Below are 21,194 nucleotides of genomic sequence, written 5' to 3' on the forward strand. Positions count from 1 at the left end.
TAGCATCACCCAGTCCCCCAGTCTCCATGCTGACTGCTGGGCGGGACGGAAGTCCTGTTGTCTGAGCCCTACCCAGGGGCCGGGGGCTGTGAGTTCTAACCCTCATCAGCTACCAGCTTATTGTGTGGCCTCAAGCCAGCCTCCCGGCTTCCCTCAGTTTCCCCACCAGTAAAATGGAACTAATGACCACCAGCCTCCTGCATTTGGGTGTTGTGAGAATTAATTAAGGTTTGTAAAAGGCTTTGAGATCCGTGGATGAAAGGGCTGGGGGACGGACAGAGTGTTATTATCCACTATTAGTCCTGTTATATTCTATCCAAGGATCTCAAAGCCTTTTACAGACAGTAATTAGTACCTTGCAGGGGTGTTTTGAGGATGATCAGCTCCATTTCACATATGGGAAACTTAAGGCACAGACAGAAGTCAAGTCACAAGAGGGCAGAAGGGCTAAGAGACATCCCAGTGTTCCTAGAATTTACTATGGCCTGGTCCTTGCACCCACACTGTTCGGGCTATACTTAGGCCATCTCCTTTAGCTGGGTCACCAGGGTCCTTGATTGCAGAGCTATGGAGGGGTTCGGAGCAAGAGCTTTTTCAAACCTGTTTCTCTGATTCTATTTTTCTTGATGAACTTTCCTCAAAGAGAACTCAGGGTGACCCATGTCTAAGCCAGCTGGACAGCAAAAGTCTTCACTGGGAGACACGGGAGGAGGGTGAGAGCAGACTCCCATTCCTCCTCAAACCCTGCTGGTCACCTGTCTATGAGGTCAAATTCAAACTTGGGTGACCCAAGGCCAGCCTTGCAGGTGATCTCTACAGGGTCATCCAAGTCCGGGGAGAGACCTGTGGTTACAGGATGGACAAGAAGAAGGACAGGTGCCAGGCTATTGGTGCCAAGGAAGGCTGAGAGCACAAGCAGTTGTCCACCCACTCTGGAGATGCTTCTTGCCTCTTGGAGACCATCAGGGGCTCCTGATGTCTGTGGTTGGCTCCATGGTGCTGTGCAATGTGGATACTATGATTAAGGTTTTTTTGGGAAAAAAAAGCATCCTAGAGGTGGGACTTTGAACATGGGCTGTACTTATTTGCATACAGAATTATAATCCTAACTATACGAAGTAAATTTAGTGCCATACTGTAATCAGCTGCAAGACTATTCAAGAACAGATCTGGTCGAAGAGTGTGAGTCTCTACCAGGCTCGTCTTGTTAGATCACTCTAGGCTTTCCGTTCTTGGCCTACTCTCTAGATCACTGGTTCTCAATCTTCCTAATGCTGTGACCCTTTAATACAGTTCTTCATGCTGTGGTGACCCCCAACCATCATTATTTTGTTGCTACTTCATATCTGTAATTTTGTTACTGTTAGGAATCATAATATCTGATCTGCTGGGAGAGGGGAAGAACGCGCCTTCTAGAAGCTGCTGAGCATGGCTGTGCAAAGGGAGCCACCTTGGCCTCCCTGGAATCATAATCAGGGTAAATATCTGATATATGACCCCAAAGGGGTAGTGACCCACAGGATGAGAACCACTGCTCTAGATAGATGTCAGAGCATTGGATGGGAGACATTGATGTTCAGTGGCATGCTAGTGAGATTATTTAGCCAACTTTCAAAACAACAACAACAAAAATACACACCCCCACAGTCACCTGGTCTAGCATTTGGCCGTTTCCATGGTGCCCTTTTCCCATGATTGCTTTCAAGCTACCAATGTGCTATCAACTGGTGCATCAAATTCTGAGAGCTGGAAGCTGGGCTATGTCTTAAGGTAGTGCCAGAGCAAGCACTGTTATCTCCAGAGACACATTTCTCTTCATTACTACTTCATAACTGTAATTTTGCTACTGGTATGAATTGTAATGTAAACATCTCATGTGCAGGCTATCTGATATTCGACCCCTGTGAAAAGGCTGCTCAACTACCCAAGGGGTAAAACCCATAGGTTGAGAACCACTGCCCTAAATAATCCAGTTTTTATTTCCTCCAAAAAACACCTTCTTCTCATTATCTCTATTCAACACTCCAAATTAGGAAATCAAAATCAATTTAACAGTGTCATCCAATTCTTGGACCACATGCAAATGCCTTCAGCTTTCCCAGCAATGCTCCATCCGCCTTTCTGGTTCAGGATCCACGTCAGGGTTGCCAGTTGCATTTAGCTGTCATGCCTCGTTAGTTCCCTTCAATCTGAGACAGATCTTCAGTCTTTCCCTATCACCATCACCCTGACAGTCATGTTTCTTTTTGTCTTTCTGAGTCAGGGTCTTACTATGCCGTTCTGACTAATCTAAAACTTGCCATGTTGCCCCAAGCTGACCTCATTCTTTTAGTGACCCTCCTGCCTCTGCCATGCAAGTGCTGGATTACAGGAATGTGTCACATGTCTGGTGACAATGTTAAAAAGTGCAGGGCATCATTTTGTTGGATGGTTTCCAACCTGTGTTTGCATGTCTACTCTCAGGCCATTCACTCTTGTCAAGAATGCTATGCAAAGACACTGCTTCTCACAGGCATGACGGAGCTCTCTCTAACAACTCATCCTGCCACTGGGTCAAGTTGGTGCCTGCCAGGTTTCCACATCACACACTCACCATGTTTTGCTTTGAATTTGATAACTGTGTGGTGAGGAGAAACTGCAAGACAGTACCAATACTCTGTCCTTCACCAAATCTCCACCCACTACCCTTATATCCTTTGATGACTTCAGCCTTCATCATCCACCACAGTAGTTACCAAATGAAGATCATCCATGTCTATCATTCGCTCTCCTTCCACCCACACATCCATCCATCCACCCATCCTCATCCACCCATCCACCCACCCACCCACCCATTCACCCACCCATCCATGTATCCATCAATCCATCCATCCATCCATCCATCCATCCACTGGCACCCTATTATAAGAAATGCATAGACCCACAAATTCCTATCTTAACCAAAATGTTATAGTTTATTAATACAGCTATTTATGCTGATACACAAATTGTCCTAGATTTAGCCAGTGGGAACCCAATCAGATTTATTTGTGTCATTTTGACGTCAATTCTTTGAGTATTTCCTCATTGTCTGGCACAAAAAGAGGTTAAGAGGCTTCCCCCCTCCCCCTCCCTCCCTTCTTTCCTTCCTTCCTCTCTCAAAGGCTGGCCTGAACTCACTATGTAAGTTTAAGCTAGCTTCAAACGCATGGCAATCCTCCTCCATCAGATTCCTGAGTGAACCCCAGTACCTTTTGCAGAGAATGGCATATACAAACTGTGATCTGGACACCTGTTGGCTTGTTTTTGTTGGGTGTCATTGTCTCTTGGCACCTGCTACTAGTCACCAGTTCTGGAATACTGTAATGTGAAGTAACAGTAGAAGATCCTGGCATCTTCTTTAATTTAATTTTTTAAAATGTGCATTGGTGTTTTGCTTGCCCGCATGCCTGTGTGAGGATGTTGGATCCCAGAACTGGAGTTATCGACAGCTGTGAGCTGCCATGTGGGTGCTGGGAATTGAACCCTGGGTGCTTTGGAAGAGCAGCCAGTTCTCTTACCTGCTGAGCCAGCTCTCCAGGCCCCTTGGAATCATCTTATGTCTGATAATGTCCTAGTGTTTCAGCATCTCATGGGATGCTGCCTATTGGTTTGACATAGGTATTTTTTAATTCTGCTAGAGCAGCATCCAGTTTCAATCTTCTCACGCTCATGTGTGGACAGGTGGCATGTGTGTGTGTGTGTGTCCTGCACATAGAGGGCAGAGGAGGACATCAGGTGTTCCACTCTGTCAACTCCATCTTATTCTCTTTGGATAGGGTTTCTGACTGAAAGTGGAGCTTGGCTGTCAGCCAGCACGCCCCAGCAATCCTCCTGTCTGGACTCCCACAGCCCCAGGGTTACAGGGGCATGGGCATGCAACTACGCCCAGCTTTTTACACAGGTGCCAGGGTTGGAACTCGGGTCCTTGTGCTTGCCCAGCGAGCACTCTTACTCACTGGCATCTTCCCAGGTACATGTCCCTGTGGTGTGTGTGTGTGTGTGTGTGTGTGTGTGTGTGTGTGTGTGTGTACGTTTAAGTAAGAAATGTTGGTATAAATGTTGGACTTTTGGAGGTGATAATTATTATCATTTTGATTCAGGATCTTACCTTAGCCCTGGCCAGCCTAGAACTCACAGTAATAGCCCTGCCTCAGCCTCCAAGTACTAGAATTACAAGTGTGAGTTGCCATACCCAGTTCGTACTTTATTTTAAACAAACAAACAAACAAAAAACTGTAGTCCAAGGGAACTTTAAGAAGGGAGCTCTCCAAGGGGAAGCCAAGATTCCTGCCTGCAATGCAACTTGCTGAAGGAGAGGTGATTTCAGTTGAGATTATAGAGGTCACAAAACTGGAGATCAGGATGCTTGATGAGTAGCCTACTGGGGTCAAAGGCCTCCATTGCTAGAGGCAGAAAAGATGTCTGCATCAAGGCAAGAGAGGTCATGTTTGGAGGCCAGTATGGGATGATGGGGACCAGTGCTCAGGGTGGCTGGAACCTCCGAGGGAGGACAGTGCTGCTGAGCCCCACCCTGTGACCAGCTCAGAGATGTGAAGTACTTAGTACCCGGCATAGAACAAGCCTAGCACTGTACAGTGTTTTGTTATTATTTGTAGGAAGCAATTAAATGTTCCTCCAGCAGAGATAAAAGGCAGTTCTAGGCAGAAGTTGCTGCATTCTGCACATGGGCAAAAGCCATTATATCCTTTCCTTTTTTCCCTCTCATTTTCTCCCTTCCAAGTCCTTGGAGCAGCCTTTGAGGACAGCTGGATCCTGCTGAAATGTCAGTGGCTCACCAATCAGCTGCCTGGCCTTGGACAAACCTGGGCCTCATCTATGAAATGGGTCAGTAATTATATGATTATGGCAAACTTCACCAGTGCCTGGTGTCTAGGAACACTGAGTGCCAGTGTTCTGAGTCCCTGGTTGGTAACTTCTCAGAGGCTGAACAGATCCAAGGGGCAGAGAACTGACACCAGCTAGAAACTGGAGCTTCATGGCTCAGACGGAGGAATAGGCTGGAGAGGAGCTGGGAGAAGGGTTTCCCACCCATACCAGCAGGTCCAGGAATACAGTGCAGACACTGGAGTTCAGAGGCAGAGGCATGAGGAAAGGCTGGGGCCCTTGTTTGTGGTTAAGTGGGTAGTCTCAGCAGTTCCCCATTTAAACTGGGAACTAAGCCACCCAGCCAGCCACTGCCACAGGCCACCATCCAACCCATTTCCGGCCATGGTCCTAGTCCCAAAGGGACCCCTGGTCACTGGCCTTTTCCAGGGTCTTTGCAGGGGCTCCCCTGTTTGAGGGTAGGGCTATCACAGCTCAAGGGATAGTGCTCATGGAACAAGCCAGGCTGAATGCTTGTCCTAAAAGTAGCCTATTACTGAACTGGGGAGGAACAGAGAGGAGAGCAGGAAGGGTGGGGCTGCCCACAGCAGAGAAATTTGCCAGGCAGAGGCCACCGCTCTAGGACTCTGGAGGACAAGCAACACTGACAATGATATTGCCATTCTCTCAGTGTCTAGCTCAACACCCACTTTACGGGCAAGGAAATGGAAGTTCTGAGTCTTTAGCCTTCCTAATATAAGGGGTGGGGTGAGTGCCAGAGCAGGATTTGAACCCAGGTCTCTGGAGCCCAGTGCTTTTTCTCAACACTCCTCAGATACAATTCACAAATAATCAATGCTGGGTGAACCCAGTATCCCTAGATGTCAGAATGTAATAGAAGGCATTTGGGAGGCACAGATTAGACCCTGGGATACTTGACCATTAAACTATTGGGGGCCTCGTGCATTACCCTTTATGCAGCTCTGAGTCCCTGGTAGAAAATAGCAATAATGACAAGAAAAGGATTCAATCAGAAAATGGAGGTATGAGGTGTGACCGAGTGCTACCTAGCTCTCCCAAGGTCAAGGCATGCCCAGCTTGGAACACCAGGAGGAGAAGCGTACAGGATTTCCTTCCCTCCTTCCCAGAGCTGCAGGGTTTAAGTTCTAAGCCTCTTCTATTTTCATGTATTACATTTGCCTTTTCCCTTCTGGGCTAGCTTGTAACCTAGGCATGGCATCTGTCTCTTCTCTGTCCTCTTCCTGGAGGGAGTACTGGGTGGAAGTCCTCACTGCAGCATAAATGGAAAGGATGACATGGCACAGAGCACATTTAGGTTAAGGTGCTTGTTTTGCTACACCATTGGGGGAATTCCCACATGCTTTCCCCTCTTCACAGCATGAGAACCCCAGCCTCACCTAGCTTCCCCGTTAAGCCCCCTTCCCACCCTTTCCCCTTTATCAGGCAGGCATCTGGCGCACACACAGTTGCCTGCCACCTTTCAGTCCTTCTCTGCACACTCGTCCCTTCTAGAAACGTTCAAAGCGGAATGACCTCCATGGAAGTGCTTGTTTCACCAGCGGACTGGCTACAGGAAACAAAAGGGCACAAGTAAAGTGACTCTCCTGCTAATCACAGCATCTCTCCTAGCAATCTGCCCTTAGGTTGCCCAAGGTCTACTTGAGGTAAGAAAGCCAGGGCTGGAAGACCTTTTAGAACCCAGACACAATAAGATAGCTCTTAAGGGGCTCCACATAAACTCAGGGAATAAAGCAAGTTTAGGGAAAATAATTGATAGAAAGATAGGGCAGCCAACCTGGACTTGACCCCCATGGAGAAATTACTGATGCACTGCCTCACTTTGGGGACTCCATTTTTTTTTTTATCACCTGTAATTGGAGAAGGAGTACAAGATAGGACCAAGTAGTCCCAGAGACAGGGCTGCTTCATTCATGCCAAGTCATCCTCCTCATCCCTTTGTCTCTGGCAGCCTGTTTCTCTCCAGTTCTATGTTGGGGAAAACCCTGTGTGTGAACCCAGATGCTCCTTAGAGAAATGAACCTGGCTTCGTTGGGGGGTTTGCATTGTGCCCAGGGAAGGCCCAGGGTGGGTGGGGGGTAGGTCCCACTTCCTGTGTCAACCACCTACTGTTGTTTGAACAACCAGATTCCTCTCTCTAAGCCCTGGATCTCACCTGATAAGGCAGGCAGGCCTGGCTTTGCGATAGAGCCAGGCCATCAGCTGTCCTGGCTAGGGTTAGTGAAGCACACAAGTAGGTCCTAACTGTGTGCAGTGTGTACAGGAGGCTTTTATTCTGGCCTGGGATGTAGAGATACCAGGGCTAGAGGAAGAAAAACCCTGGGAAACAAAGCACTAAAAAAAGGGGGAGACTCTGAAGGGTTATCCAATTGGAAGACTCTACCCTATGTGTACAGAGAGCTACTTAGCAGAGAAAAACAAATGGCAGAGCTTCAAGAGCTTGCCTTTATGGAGAAGAGAAGCAACAGAAACAGCCATAGACAGTGCCCTGCTTACCTACTAACTCATTCAGACAACTGAGGAGCCAAGCCACCACACCTGGTCACACCTCACACGACTACCTCTTGTCCAGCCCTGCTGAGGTGTGTCCTTCTACTCTGACTCCATCTCCATCCACCACTAGGGCATCATGTCTGAAAGACTTCCTTAACTGAGACCACCTGGGTCACTGGGCTTTGCCACCATCAACTCTAGGTTTTGAATGATGAATGTTTTCACACTACATGTTGAATATATAGGTGTGACAGGAGCCACCATGTCTCTCCTGGGTCACCTTTGGGAAGGACATATTACTGAGAGTGTGCCTGATCTGCTGTCTGTCCTTCCAGGAACAACTTTAGCTGTAGGGAGGAGCCTCTCCTAGAGCCTCACCTCTTCTCAGGTGGTGCAGGTTCAAGGGCCGAAGGCTGTGATCACAGAAAGGCCCAGCAACCTTGGCCCAGCATGGCAAGACTGTACAGAGCAATTCGAGTTGCAGAATTCCCAATGGGCCCAATCTCAGATCAGCATCCCTTTGTCCTATGCTGTATCTTTGCCCCTGTCCATAGAGGTTTAACCTAAGCCTCTCCCTCTGAGAGTCTACTCCCCAAGGAACACAACCTGTGACAGGGCCCTTGCTCTAGAGTTGGAATAAAGCAATCATAACTGCCATTTAGAGATGGCTCATCACCAGCCAGGTACTAAGCAATACACTTTAAATCTGTTATCATGTTGGCCTCTCCCAGTTGAATGAGAAAGGACCCTGGTAGAAACAGCTTAAGGAAAGGTAGAGACTTGGTTGGCCTAGGTAACTAAGGAGGCTAGTAGAGCTGCCAGAGAATCCAGGGTTACAGCATCAGGAATCCAGGTCTCCCATGGGCCTTGGTAGGCTGGTTCCTTTTGGAGGCTCTGAGAAAAGACCATACCCTGTTCTCTCCTAGCTTCTGGCTGGGGTCAGCACATTGCAAATACCTGACTGGCACATGCATCAACCCAGCCTCTGCTCTGTTGTCAAAGGGCCAGCTCCCTTGTCTTTGTCTAAAATTCTCTCTTCCAGACTTCAGGCAGTCACTGCTCCATTTTAGCTTCATGCAACTTACCCATCTGGTTCCCAAGGCTGTTTTCCTAGCACGAGAACGCACAGCATCTGAGAACACACCGCCACTGCAATCCCATAGTCAGACAAGCCCTTGTGGAGGAGTGGGGCTCCTGAAGATGTTGGGCTGTGTCTCCAGGATTGGAGAGGGAGGGCAAGGCCTGGAAGTGGGGGCCTGGGTCCCGAAAGGCCCAAGCGTCTTCTGTTTGCCATGGCTGTTGAGAGTCACTGACACTCTGACCAGGGGGAGACATCACTGCTTATCTGTCTGGAGAAAGCTGCCAATGTGTTCTGTGGGAAACAGCTGAAGAATAGGTGTGCAGGGTCACTAGAGGGCTGAGCCATGAGTAGGAAGAAGGCTAGAACAATCAGCTAAGAGGTGACAGGGACAGAAACTGGGGGGCACTGGACACGCTCTACCCACCAGTCAAGACCAAGCCTCAAACCAAATGGAACTGTCTTGCCCTAGTGTCCACTCTAGGGATGTTGGCATTTTAGGACCTGTGCAAGGAACATCTGGGACTTCCCTCGCACCCATGTCTTACACCAGCGGTTTTCAACCTGTGGGTCATGACCTCTTTGGGCATCACAGATCAGACATTTATATTAAGATTTTAACAGTAACAAAATTACAGTTACAAAATAGCAATAAAATAATTTTATGGTTGGGGGGTCACCACAACACCAGGAACTGTATTAAAGGGTCATGGCATAGGAAGGTTGAATACCACTGTCTTACATTGTCCCTCAAAAACACCTTTTGCCAAACTGTTCTCATGACTCATGTATGTGCTAACATTGGTATGGCAAATCATCACATCCTATTTGGTCCCATTTTCCCTCTTACCAAGTGGCATACTCAGGGAATAAGGAAGACAGAGTGGAGAGGCATAGCTATGCTTGGAGACCCAATGAGAGGTGACCTCAGGAGATGCCTCTCACTACTGTCTACACTGATGAATGCAGGCAGTAAAATGCTTACCAGGCCTTGAAGACTAATGACAGAAAGCTCCAGGCTGCTGGGGAAGACATTCTAAGCATCATGACCAAGGTCTGGGAAGAGAGCTGTGAAGAGGGAAGGTAACTCCCATCAGAGCCCAGGATGGAATCCCTGAGCTACGGGGTGCCAAAGAATTGGGGGCAACACATGTTCCCCACAATAGACACAGAATTTTCTTTTTTCTTTCTTTTTCTTTTTCTTTTCTTTCTTTCTTTCTTTTTTTTGTTTTTTTGAGACAGGGTTTCTCTGTGTATCTTTGGAGCCTATCCTGGCACTCACTCTGGAGACCAGGCTGGCCTCAAACTCACAGAGATCCGCCTGCCTCTGCCTCCTGAGTGCTGGGATTAAAGGCGTGCGCCACCAATGCCCACCTGGCTCAGAATTTTTTATGATGGGTTTGTTGTGCTGTGTGTCTGTATGACTACTGTTATCTATATATGGGCCTCAATTCTCAAGTGACATCTGTCTACAGGATGGTTTCGGGCCACATTCAGAGGCCTGTCACTTCTCGGGGCCCCTGGAGGAGATGGAATGAGACCCTCCATACTTTATCCCCTCATGTGATGCCTGCATGTGTGTCTGTGTGAAGGTATTGGATCCTCTGAAATTGGAGTTACAGGCAGTTATGAGCTGCCATGTGGGTGCTGGGAATTAAACCCAGGTCCTCTGAAAGAGTATCCAGTGCTCTTAACCTCTAAGCCATCTCTCCTGCCCCCTCACATACTCTTTTATGGGCTCCCATGTGAAATATCTCAAATCTCTTGGAAAACAGGCAGAGCAGAGTAAGTGAATGAATGACAGTATTGCCTAGGTACTGAGTAGGTGGGAGGCCCTGTTCCCAGCACTTTGAAGGAGTGATTGGATTTAAGCCTCCTAACAGCACCCCAAGGAACACCTTGGTATCCTTTCCACAGCCAAGGAGCTGAAACAGATGGAGAGGAACTCACTCAAGGTCACACAACTGGCTAGCAAGAGAGCCAGGCAGCCTGCTTCTCATCGGCAGTCTCGGAGAATGAGTCAATGAATTCGCAAACGAGGAAGCAAGGAAGCATCCACGGAACTGTACCCGTGTTGAAGGGTCTGACCGGCTGACACTGGTGAGGATGGCATTAATGTTGATGGAGATGGTAAGGAAGACATCCTCCCCAGCCCCTCTGCTTCCAGCTCTCCCGTGAGAGTGCTTTGTTCAGGCACAAGCATGAAGCAGCCGATGTTGGGGGAAGAGTCCGGAACTCTGGCTTGCCTCGTGGCAGCCTTCGATAAACCCTTTGTCCTCTCTTGGCCTCACCCACTACATACAAGGGATGGCTAGTGAAATCAGACTTGGGAGGCCGTTCAGCTTCCACGCCTCAAGCCTCTCCTTTCAGATGAAGCAAAAAGCAAGAGGCTGAGCTCTGAGGTTCTGGCTGTGTGGTCTCAGGGGGTCCTGGAAAGATGGGAAGTCAGGGTGAGCAGGCTCCAAGCTTAGTCTAGAAGATCTTGGAGTAAGGAGTGGGTACAGGCCTCACCCCTGTGCCTGCCTTAAACCATCCCAACCTTCCCAAGAAGAGCTGGGGCAGAGCCTGGCTCTTGGACTGGGAACTTGCCCAGAGACCAGCTGACTTTTCATTTTGCAGTCAAGGATGCAGAAGCTAGGGAACAGAGAGAATCCCAGGCCCTGTAGCCATAACAACTCCACCTCTCTGTCAGCCCTTCCCACCACCCTTGCTCTGAAGTCCCAGCAGCCAGGCAAAAGGGTGTGTCCCAATTCTACGTCACAGAAAGAGAAACTGTGGACCATGGAGCTGGTCCAGTAGGCTCTCTAGCTTCTCCCTCAGGACCCTGTGTCATCCTGGGCCACAAGTCAGCAAACCATCATTGGGACATCAACCCAGTGAACCATGGGTTTGGGGTCAGGCAGTTGCTTATGACTAATTCTTATGTCCAAGGTATTGAGCTGGTCTTGGGAAAATGACAAAATATGTGTTTTCCTGACTGTCTGCTGCAGCCTCTGGCTCTGAGGAACACCCCCAGCTCCATCTCACCCCTCATAATACTCCTCAGCTCCAGGCTTACCTCTGCTCAGAGTTAGTTGTATCTTAGAAATGACTGACGGAGACTTCATAAATGGGACTGTGTTGTTTGAATGCGGTTTATTTGTCTTAAACTCACATTGATATTTAAATGGCATTAGAAGACAGTAAGAGATGGGACCTTTAAGGGTAATTAGGGCTCCACTCTCAAGAATCATCCACATGATCAATGGATTATCTCAAGACCAGTGGTTCTTAACCTTCCTAATGCTGTAGCCCTTCAATACAGTTCCATGTGTTGTAGTGACCAGCCCCCAGTCATAAAATTATTTTTGTGCTTACTTTATAACTGTAATTTTGCTACTGTTATGAATCATAATGTAAATATCTGTGTTTCTGATGGTCTTAGGCGACCCCTGTGAAACGGCCAAAAGGTGTCATGACATACAGGCTGAGAACTGCTAGGGTTGAATCTGCTTATATCAGCCACCTTGGCTAGGTCTCTGACCCCATAATGTCCTGTGCTACCTCATGGCTATTCCAGCAAAAAAAGCCATCTTCAGATATGCCACTTTGATCTTAGACCAGAAGCATGAGCCGCAAGTTGCTTCTTCTTTATAACATAATCTACGCTATCATGCTATTAGCAAGACGGGCTAAGGAAACAGACTAAGATGGCAGTAGTGATGAGAAGGGAAAACCCATAGCAAGGGCAGAGCCCTGACTGCTCACTTCCTTGCTAACTATGTGGTCCTAGCTGCATCCTTGTCCTTCGGTGGCTCCAACTGCCAGTAAAGGGCGGGGCTTGGACTATGTGGTCTACACAGTCTGTGTTCTAACACAGGGTTTTGAGCTCTCTTTCCCATGGGCTGTTTGTCTTATAAAGGGAAAGAATTAACAAGAGGAAATAACTCACCCATGAGGCAGAGTGAAGGATTAAAAGGCCCAGACTTGCCAAGGGCAGCAGGCTTCTCTAGGGGACAGGTAGCAGACGAGAGCTGGTGCTCATAGAGGGGGCCAGTCACACAGGACTCAAGCAGACATTGCCAGCCTGCTTCCAAATAAGCTTTGTATGTAGAGTTGGAAGCCCTGGCCAGGGAGTTACCAGCTTCCTGCTGCTCATTTGTGCATGGTGAATGCCTTCTTCACAGGGTTCCATCTCAGGAGGTCATGGAAAGGAGGTAACAGAGACATTAGCAGCATGAGTTGCCCAGCTTCTTATTCTTGCCGCTCTTCCTATGCCATGGTAAATATGATCTGGAATTCTACACAGGTCAACTTGGGACTTTGTGAGCAGTCAGCCATTAGCCTGCCCTGCCTAGAAGTTGACCTGCCACATAGAAAAGTCAAGGTGTTCACATCACCCATTTGTCTACCCTGCCTGGCCTCTGTGTCCAACATCTCTGGGAACCCTTCTTTCTCGGAGTTCCATGTTAAAAATCCTGCTGCCACCCCACTCATCTCTAAGCAGAGTGACCCAGACTCCCTGTCCCTTCCACATGTACAAGTAACTTTTGCTGGAAAGCAAAGCTCATGGGGCACCCAGCCTTGTGGTTTACCTCATGACGTCATTTCCCTTCCTCTAGATAAACCAGAAAAGGCCAAGAACTCAAAGTTTCGGCTGGCCTGGGGGAAATAATGCCTTTTCTGACTCAGGGTGGAAGGTTCAGGGAGGGCATCTGGGGCTGTGTGAGAGTCCTCACACTCAGCCAAGATACAGGTGACCTGGAATGCCTGAAGGGAAGTTTCCCTGTTCTATAAAAGTTAGCAATAGGATTCTCTAAGCATGGGGGTTCCTGATAGCCATGAGGAAATCTGGGCACCTCAGCACCCAGAATCCTGACCTGAAGATCCCAAGTGCTACTACCATTGGCCACCTCAGGGTTCTGAGCCTTGGCTCACCTTCTACAGAAAGAAACAGGAAGACAACCTAAGTCTGGAAACAGAGCCCCTTCAGCCTCCCTTTCCCCACCTCTCCTTTTCTACCAAGCAGAGAAAGGGGTAGGTCCTATAGCAGGTGGGGCCAGGGGTGGGGTGGGGTCATGGGCGGGGTCTGGTCAGGGGGCAGGATGTGGGCCGGGACAGGGGCAGCTCCTGTCTGTAAATACAAAGTAACCAAAGCACCTCATGATCACCTCACATCTGATCTGTCCAGAGCTGAGTAAGAGATTGCTCTTGGGCCCTCCCAGTGGGACCCTTCTCCTTCCATGTGAACCAGTTTCTCACTGGGCCTCTTCCTGGGCAGGTCACACTGGGCACTAGAAGAGTACAGGACTGGATAGAAGACAGAAAGGTTGATCCAGTCCTCAAAGAGCTGCATCCTTGCAGAGACACTGACGGGACAGTGGACACTGCCCTGGTCACATCATTGCATGATCACTATGTTTACCAAATATCCCAATGTGACAGCCACTCACATATTATCCAATCTTTACCAAACAGCCCATTAATTGGCCTTAATATTCCTCTTTAATAAGGCTTCAGTTGTTGGAGGTCATCCAACTGGTACTAGAATCTGGTCCCAGGGCCCTGTCCACAACAGATCAGGAACTCAGACCTGGGGCAAAAGGATGCATATTCCAGAAAAATTTATACTCGTGCAAAGGATGGAGTGCAAGAGAGCTAGGGATCTGGATAGGACCTAGGTAGAATGGTAGGTAGGATGCAGACTGGGAAGCAGGCAGAGGGGAAGGCACGGGGCCAGCTTGAGTGGAACTCTTAGTGCTGATGAGAGGAGCAACACGGGAGCAATGGAAAGAAGAGCCAAGCAGACACCAAGGTCAGAGTGGGCCAGAGCAGCGCTAGGCAACAGTCCTCTTGCCTTTGGTTCAGGCAAAGCCAGTGTTCTCAGGAACCAGTCCAGGTGGGAGCCACTTCAGTATCTTCTGCCCCAATCCATTCTTACACCTCAATCCCTGTGGCCCTGATGCATGCCATGGTCAGCTGTTGGGGCTTAGTAGTCCAGAGAGGAAGACCTGTACAGCTTGGAGACAGTGAGTTTAGCTTAACTCAAGCAGATAGAGTCCACTTGGGTGGTCTCCAGGACAGCCTGGGAGGAAACCAGGCAGGGCGGTTCCATCCTTGGCGGGGATTCTCAACCTCAGCTGCAGCAGGCACATCCATATTGTTGACTGACTGTAGGGGCAGACTCCCAGGGTGCTGGATGTCAGGAGCATTTCAGAAGTGGCCCCTGCTGCCTACTCATGTCCCCAACAGCTTTCCACCCTGACTCTGGCTAGTCTGTCCTCTCATCAGCCAGCTTCTGTACCCTATCAGCAGAACTTGGGGTTCATCTAATCATCTTTCTGAGGCTGCTCAGTGAAGGCAGGCAGGCCCAGAGCTGGACCATGAGATGCAGGGTTGACTTGGAGGTGAGGAAGACTCATTGGCAAGGGCAGTGAGGCCTGAGCCAGAGGCACAGGGAACAGCATAGAAACCCAGCTTTTCCCTTCTAACACCCCTGGCAAGAGGCCCAGGTTTGGAGCTGGCCGCACAGGCTGATTCGTGACTGAGGAGCTGCCTTCTGGGCCCTACTTGGGATAGGAGGGGCCTGGGAAAATCAAATTGCTGGGTTTTCAAGGCCCTGTGGGGCCTGCTCAAGCTGTGTGTGGTGGCTAAGGGGCTGGGGAGGGGGCCCAGAAAAGCCCTTTTCTTCATTAAGCAGTGGGTGGAGACTGAAGTATTAAACAGAAATGCTTTTCCACTTACCTAGGCATGGGCTGGGACTAGGGGCCTAGGAGAAGCAGGCTTGCCTCTTGGGTCCTTTCTAGTTCTGCCCTGTCCCCTGCCAGGGGAACTGATCAGTCAGGGATTTCTCTGGAAGGAGTAGGCTGACATTCTTTTTGCAGTCTAGCTGCCTAGCTGTAGCCCTTAGCTCTGGAACTTGAGAGGAACCAAGCTGCCTCCACCCCAGGTCACAATTGTCATCTCTACAAAGGACTGGGTTTGGCGACAGAGACATGGCTTTCACAGGCGCTGGCATCTACAGCCACCAGGATGGTTAGGGCCTGTCACCACCACCTGGATGGCACATCACAGTATTGTCCATAATCACAATGTCTAGCAGGGCTATCCATGCATTTGGTTTTGGTGTCCCTGCTTGGAAGGCCAAGGGCGGGGACCTGGTGTGTTTAAATCACCAGTTCTGAGCACCAAGCATCCATCTGATGCTCTCAACTTCTGAGGATCTGGTGTGGACTTGAGAAGAAAAGGAGTGTGAGAAACTGAGGGGGAGAGGAGGTGGCCTGGATGGCCACTGGGTTGGGGGAAAGGATGGCATCTTAGACAAATGCTGAGGAGAGAAGATGAAGTTAAGGACGGTGAATCTGAGAGAGATTTTGGAGGAAGAAATGGAACCAGTGAGCAGATGGATGGATACTGGGATGAGAAGGCACGAGGAGCAACAGTGCTTGTGCCAGCTGGGGTGCCACTGTTGCTCAGTGTGAGCTGCCTTGGCCTGAGGCCTCTGTACCTAAGCAGTCATCTCCATATCCAGGGTACCCCGGACCAAGGGACTTCTAAGGAGGGAGTGAAGAAAGTCACATGGGTCCTTGGGAAACTTAGGCTACATGTTATCTTGCACTTGATACTGTGAAAGGTCAAACATACAAAGAGGAGAAGGTGGTGCCAGGACCCCTGGGGGCCCACCAATCACCTTAGAATTTCATCAGAACTTCACCCTGCTCACTTCCATTTCACTGTTCTGTTATTTTAAAACGGCCCCAGACACAGTATTATTTTATGTGCAACTATGTTTGCCTTTATCTCCAAACAGATGATTAAAAAAAAGAAAAACCCACATACCTACAATGGTAGGTCTTGGCAATTGCTATCAATTCAGTGATGACTTCTTTTGTATGTGCATGCATGTAGTGTGTACATGCATGTGTGCAGATGCAAGTGTGCTCACCTATGCATGCACACATGGGGGCTGGAGGTTGACCTCAACTACCTTCAACAGACGAAGCTCTGTCTCACGTTGGGAGGTAGGGTCTCTCACGAAACCTGAAGAATGTCATTTTGGCTAGACTGACTGGTCAAGGAGTCCCCGGGATCTGCTGGTCCCCATGTCCTAGCACTGGGGTTACAGGTGTGTGCCACTGCACCCAGCCTTTTCATGCATGCTGGGAATCCCGGCCTAGGTCCTCACTCTTGCACAGCAAGCACTTGGTCACTGAGCCATTTCTCCAGCCCCTAGCTTCTCAGTATCATGTAGAGATCAACCCAGGCTCAGGCTTCCCTAATGGTCTCTTCCTTCTAGGAACAGCAATGGGCTTGATTTCTAGGTCAGGGGTAATTTGGTTCAGTTCCACTCATGGTATACTAAATGTTTGCTGCGTGACTGTCTATGGTGAGTTGTGGAGGGAACAAGTAAATGAAAGAACAGAGAAGTAACTGGGAAACATGGCAGCAGAACACTCTCTAAGTTCTCTGCTCATTCAGAAACCCAAAAACAGATGACACCAGGGAAAGTGTTGAGGACATTCCTCTCCCAGCACAGAACTGTCTCTTGTTCCTTTCCACCACCCAGCCCTGCCTGTCTGGTGTCTAAGGCTCGTGAGCTCCTGTCCCACTGGCCTGAATGCAGCCTGGGGCAGTTTCCTTCCCTGGAACAAGCTGGGAACAGGAGGGAGGGTGTGCACATACCCAGACCCTGTGCTGTGTTTATGGTGGGCAGTGTTTATGAGGAGTTATCTGGTTTCAATCTCATGAAATCTCAAACTTTCCATGGGAACTTCTGTGCTAAGCTCCTCCCGGGTGGGCTGGACAAGCTCAACCTGAGCAGCTGGCACTCTGGGCTGCTGCTGGAGGTCTCCATTTGCCCCAAGTAGGCAGGAGCAGGTATAACTGGCTCCAAAAGTCCCCAGGTCCTTGGATTCAAATTCGGCAATATCTTTTAGTTAACTAATGTGATTCTGGTAAGGTTCCCCAGTTTCTTCATTGACCATTTGGAAATAAACAGAGCTGCTGGGGTCAAGGGAACTGAAGCCTGCAGAGTGTTCAGCATAGCCTCTGGTATCTGGTGAGCCCAACGCTCAGGGCTGGTGAAGGCAGGTTTGTCAGGTTTCAACAGAAATGTGTCTCAGAAGTCCTGTTTCTAGACTTTAAGAAAAATAATACGATACATGTTCTAATGTCATATATAATTCAGCAAGGTTGGGACAATGCCATGATCAAACACAGGAATACCTATCCCTGAAAGCATGCAATATTCACCCAAAGTTGGGGGGGGGGGTCTACAGGCAGTCTCATGTCTGCTTAGGCCAGGTTTTTGCTAAATAAGTTATGGGGAAACCTTTCTAGGGCCTGGAGATGTTTGGAATTGTAGAAGAGGGACTGGGAGTGGGGGCAGTTTGTGTTGTCATTAACATTACATGTTTAAGAATAAGGGGGGGGTCTGTCCTGCTAGCAGGGCTGGCTTAGCCCCTGTGGAGAGGGGTGGTCTTCCCACAGGCAGAGCAAGGAGAAGGCAACTTTGGGTGCTGACAAAGGACCCTTCTCAGGGCAACTGGCACTATGTTGGTGAAGGGGCTGAGGTAACCTAGGCTCCCCTGCAGGGGTTTCCAAAGGCCTCTTTCTATTTAGGCCACTCTGAGACCCTGGGTCAAAGTTTGTGACCCATTTCCCTCCTCCTGTTCTCCACTCTGCTCTTTTGGGCTCAGGCTCAGGGCTCAGTGAGAAGCAAAAACCAGTTTTCTTCTTCAGCATAGTGTCAGAAGCCTGGGCTGGACATCTCATGGCGTAGCTCGCCCACCCTGTGATGCTATAGAGAATAAACAGAGTGCTAGCATGTACAAAGACTCCTGCTAGCTCTGGCAGTTCACTACTTGGCCATGTGTTTCACTCACCCTTGGAAGTGAAGGGACCTTCCCCGGGCTTCTGCCTCCACGCTTGACACACACATTTGCTCTTACCTTTCTTTCCCTGGTTCACCCTCACTGGGGCAGCTTCTCAGGGAAGGCAGCTGTGGGAAAAGTGGGGCTGAGTTCAATTGTGGTGTGGGACTTTGCCTTGCCTGGAGTCCCAGCCGCTGCTGGAGGGTTGGGGGTGCGTCCTTGTCTCCTTCCAATTGGCGTGGGGGAATTCCCTCTTGTTGGGTGCCTGAGGATTAAAACACAACACCTCAGCTAATAACAGAATATAAAGAGCAAACAAGACAACAGCTGGGGTGGATGAAGGCTATGGATGCTTATAAAAGTGCTTTGAGCCCCTGGAAGAAAGGAGGCCAAACACAGGGCTCCAGCCTCAGCCCCTGGTTGGCCTGTAAGGCAGCCAGAGAAGCTCTCAGTCTATGGTGGAGGAGGGGGTGGTGGCATCTTAGCTCCAAAAGGAGTGCTGGGGTTAATCGTGAATGAATGCCTGGTGCCTTGGGACTGTCCAGCCATCGGAAGCTAACAGAGAAACTTGTCTCAGCCAAATCACTCCCAACAACATTCCCCTTCCTCTGCAGGCTTCCCGGGCTAGCCAGGATGGTGTAGGAGGTAGGCACAAGCTGAGTGGGATAATTCCACGTCAAGGCCTTCCCTTGGTCAGGCTTGACAAGGGCAGACAATTTCACTTCTGCCATGGCCATGGGTGTGGTACCAGTGAAGAAGAGCTGGACACCAACAGGAGAACTTATGCGGAGTCTTACCGTAGTCCGTGAAGCCCACCAGACACAGCCTGGCCAATCCTCTGGCCCTCAGCGATGTGTGAGCGGTCTCTCCAGGCTCTGGGCCTTGGCATGGAATGTACACATAGCACGCCAGAAGGTCACTGGTTTATTATGACGCAAAGTTGGGCTGAGGGCCTTGGGCTAGAGTGCCTTGGGCTAGAGTGCCTGGATAGGTCTGGCACCTTCTGATGTCAAGGGCTGCCTCAGTGGAGTTCTGCTTGGGCTTTTTCTCAACAGTTCTTTCTGCCTCTGCTAATATGGTCTTCTTACATAACTCTCATGGAACATAGCTGCTTTCCTATATGGTAGGCCAGTCCGAGGCCTCTTAGAGGGTTTTCTCAATGCTCAGCAAGTATTCTAGAGGAGAGCATGGAAGACCCCATCCCCTCGGTCCTGTACAACACAAAGCTCACAGAGTTTGGTGGCTGGGGCCTTTCCAGGATGCACAAGGTGACCTCAGTGAGCCAATGCAGTCACCGAGACTATGAGGTTTCCCCACATACCTCTGGTGTGGCTGGGCTAGAGTTGGGGCAGGCTGGGGGCTTTTTCGTAGCATCAAGGAGTATAACAATTGTTCTAGTTTTCTGGGTGACCAATATATGCCAGGCCTGGTGGAGCCCTTATCTCCTGTCAGCACTTGGGTTTGCTAGGCAGGTACGGGTACTGTTACCACTGTCAGGTGGTAACAAATGACGTTGAGGCAGTTGACAAGCAGGGAAGCAGAAGAGACTGGATTCCACTTCTGTCACTCTGGACTTCAGTCATTGTCTCCCCGACTGTTCATGGCCTCCATCTAGCCAGTGAGTCTGGGTTTTGCTCAGGTCAGGCCTCAGGTCTCCCTGGCTGGCAAGAGAGGGCATTCCTACTTTCCTCGAGCCCCTAAGATGGAGGGGACACTTCTGCTCTTCCCACATCACACATGTGTGCTGATCCAGGTTTCTGGTCTCTACTGATGGCTCATGCCAAGTCTCCAGGCTACCCTCAGCCCCAGGGATCTAAAAGCAGGCAGTGAAATGTAGGAAGCCTTAGCCCCTACCTCCTTCCCCGTCACCTTGCTGTGTCCTCCAAGAGTGTAGCCTGGCCACGAGCCCCTTGGTTTCCCAACTGTGCACTGTGCCCACCACTCTGAGTGCTCGAAGGGTTTCTAGAAGGTTCTCACTTCAATCTCTTCCTATTTACTGCTTTTGCTCCAAGGCCCACCCTCTGACACCCAAAGAATGATAATTTCATTAGCTGCCAGCCTCCACCCCTTGATAGCTAGCTATCCTCCACCACCACCTTAGCCACCTCCCTTAATGTCACTTTGTCCTGATCTCACTTGCTCATCACAGGGCTACCGTGTCCCCACAATACCTGCCTCTTTGTCTCACTAAAGGTACACACTCAGAGTTCCTACCACAGCTCTACCAGAATATCCTAGTGCAATCTCCTATGTTCCCCTGTCCCGAGTCTCTGAGGCCTGGGTTGGCACTGCCATTCCACTCATTGTTTCCTGTGATTTGTCACATAATTGCTGAATTTCAGCCTGGCCCAAGTACCTCCCTACAGTAATTAGAAGTCATTCTTAATGGAATGTATTACTAATATGGAAATCAGGAAATAATTTAAATGTCCTAAAAGAAGGGAAACAGAATGTGAATTCTTAGGTAGATACTCCAAAGTGTGTGTGTGTGTGTGTGTGTGTGTGTGTGTGTGTGTGTGTGTGTGTGTGTAACAAGATGGTCAAAATGTATTCAGTAACATTAAGTGATAAAACAGGATGGAAAATTGGTTTGTGTTGTTTTCAAAATAAACAAGAAAATTCCTCAGGTCTCTGTTGGGATTTTAAGTCCAGTCACAGAAGAGATACAAAGTATCTGTTGAACACAACTGCACAGTTACATAGTAAACATGGCCATGTCAGGATGGTGGGATTATGGGCGATTTCTGTGTTCTGCTCCTTTTATAAGGAAGAAAAGACCCCAATGCTAAGTTTTGATGGGAGTGACATGGGAAGCATGTCACTGGTGTGACACCTGTCCAGGTGTCCCTTTCTAGGATCTAGGCAGAGCATCCAGGTGGCACTCAGGG

General features: G+C 49.3%; 2 long non-coding RNA genes across 2 annotated transcripts; one reads left to right on the plus strand and one right to left on the minus strand.

Moving 5' to 3' along the window:
• Positions 1-4,171: 4,171 nt before the first annotated feature.
• Positions 4,172-11,777, plus strand: LOC113836597. Its single transcript, XR_004770819.1, has 3 exons — positions 4,172-4,866; positions 6,379-6,530; positions 10,373-11,777. It is a non-coding gene; the product is annotated as an uncharacterized LOC113836597 (long non-coding RNA).
• LOC113836596 lies at positions 6,306-18,606 on the minus strand. The gene is made up of 4 exons (XR_003486939.2): positions 12,387-18,606; positions 10,406-10,884; positions 9,441-9,523; positions 6,306-8,762 (listed from the first exon to the last, which is right to left on the minus strand). It is a non-coding gene; the product is annotated as an uncharacterized LOC113836596 (long non-coding RNA).
• Between the last annotated feature and the right edge of the window lie 2,588 nt (positions 18,607-21,194).

This window comes from Cricetulus griseus, chromosome 7, assembly GCF_003668045.3.
Source record: "Cricetulus griseus strain 17A/GY chromosome 7, alternate assembly CriGri-PICRH-1.0, whole genome shotgun sequence".
NCBI lineage: Eukaryota > Metazoa > Chordata > Mammalia > Rodentia > Cricetidae > Cricetulus > Cricetulus griseus.